The 2,220-nt window shown below is 30.5% G+C and overlaps 1 non-coding gene across 1 annotated transcript; it reads left to right on the forward strand.

Moving 5' to 3' along the window:
- Positions 1-1,312: 1,312 nt before the first annotated feature.
- Positions 1,313-1,386, forward strand: TRNAP-UGG (transfer RNA proline (anticodon UGG)). Its single transcript has one exon. It is a non-coding gene; the product is annotated as a tRNA-Pro (tRNA).
- Positions 1,387-2,220: the final 834 nt, after the last annotated feature.

Raw genomic sequence — 2,220 nt, forward strand, 5'->3', positions numbered from 1 at the left:
GATTTTTAAAAAATAAGATTTGTTTATTTTCTATTTAAATATGTTATATATATAATGTCATTTTTTCCCCTTCCTTGAAAGGGTAAGACACAGGTACTTGGTTCGCTCTATTTCTTTATCTCCCCATGAATCGTATGTTTGTAACAATAGGGACAGAATTTTTTCAATTCTAATCGATTAGGCGTATTGTGCCGGTTCTTTTGAGTAATATATCTGGAAATACCTCTTGATACCTTATCAACACTGTTTCGGACACAACTAGTACATTCCAAAATCACCGTTACTCGGACATCTTTCCCCTTGGCCATGAACCTCCTTTGGATTTTTGATTTACTCAACTCTTCTATTTTCGATTCAAAACGAAGAAAGGATAAAATAGAAGTTACTAACTTGAAATCCAATTCTAAAAGTAAAAGATTAAAATCAAGAAAATAAAGTAATAGTAAAGCAAAGTCATAGTAAAATACAACGATTTTTCTAAAGTATATTTCAAATTGAAGTAATCATTTAAGTATCTTGTATAATACTCTTGCCCTAGATCTTCTATTCTACCCCCATTCCTCTATTATTAATATTCAGTTAATTCGAACTTGAGCCCGAATGTTGAATCCACTTTTTTTATTCTTTCTCTTTCCTCCCTTATTCTAAAAAGGGAAAAAAGAGAAAAGAGGGGGAGAGGGATTCATCACCAATATTTGATTGGATCTCTAATCTTCTTCATTCCTTCCCATGACAATAACTAGAATGAAAAAAAGGGGAATGTCAACGCATCCGGGAAAAAACGATTAATCTCTATCAATAGACCTGCTAAAGCCCCGAACCATAGCGTACTTAGTACTGGTGCCACAGAGAGATATGTTTTTAGATCTCGCATTGAAAAACCTCCTTCTTTTGTATTATTTGTTGGAATAGATAATACATATATAATCAGATGCATATGTAGTTAAGGGCTGCTTAGAGTTGGACACAGAATTCCTAATTCAAATTGCAATGTACAATGATTCGGGAAATAAGATTTTCCTTTTCTTAAAACAGAAAAAAAAAATACATCCCCTTCTTTCTTACCGAGAATTTCCGAAAAATACTAATTGATTTTTACGACGGGTTCTGTATTTATATATTTTGTATATAATTGTATATAAGTATTTTCTATATAATCTATAAGAGAAGTCTTTTCCTTTTATTTTACTATTATATGTTAAATGAGACCAAAAAGACGAAATGAGCAGAAAATTTGTATATATCAATGGAGGAAATAACCATGTGGAAAACAAGACAGGAATTCTCTACAATTACACTGTGGAACAATTGAAGGGATGTGGCGCAGCTTGGTAGCGCGTTTGTTTTGGGTACAAAATGTCACAGGTTCAAATCCTGTCATCCCTACCTATTACTGCTCAAAGGAGCAGTAACGAGGGATCAATTGAGATCGCCTCAAATTGGACATAATCTTTGATTTTTATCATGCTATTCCATTATCGCGGAAATTTAATTAATATAATTTATGTATTCAGATGTTATATAATTTTTCTGAAGATTGCTATGTTTTTGGGGTATTTTTCGGTTGAGAATCTTTTTTATAACTGAAAATACAAAATTTGTGTGTTATAATTGAGTTTGTTGAGTTATATTAGGAGTCTATTATGTTAATTGATTCACTTTCTCTTTTAAAAACAGTGTAATCCCCTATTTCACGTCGTGAATACAGTCGACTACAATAATCTGTCCAGCTGTAATTCCATGTTTCACTCCAAGAATACAATCGAATACAACAACTGATTAGCTGGATTTCCCTGATTCACGCCTATTTTTGCTACTGTATTCATGAATACAATAGCTTAAATACATCAAATACATCTTATAACCACATAAAAGGTATCTATAATCCGTAATATAACAAATGGTATCTATAGATGACTAATTACTATTGAAAGATAGTGCTTTATGAAAATTTCTCTAAATAGTTTAGAATTAATGGGTGTAAAGTAAGATTTTCTCTATATTATATTTGTATTTAACTAAAATAGTCAAATATAGAATAAAGTTACCATATACAATTGACATTTATTAGCTTGCCACTTGACTTAACCATAATGTCAATTATATATGGCAACTTTCTTACTTTAATATATATATATATATATATATATATATATATATAAATATAGATTACTGCAATAAAATGCCTCCATATATTATGTTGCCCACAAACTAGACTGA

Source organism: Nicotiana sylvestris, chromosome 8 (assembly GCF_000393655.2).
Source record: "Nicotiana sylvestris chromosome 8, ASM39365v2, whole genome shotgun sequence".
Taxonomy (NCBI): domain Eukaryota; kingdom Viridiplantae; phylum Streptophyta; class Magnoliopsida; order Solanales; family Solanaceae; genus Nicotiana; species Nicotiana sylvestris.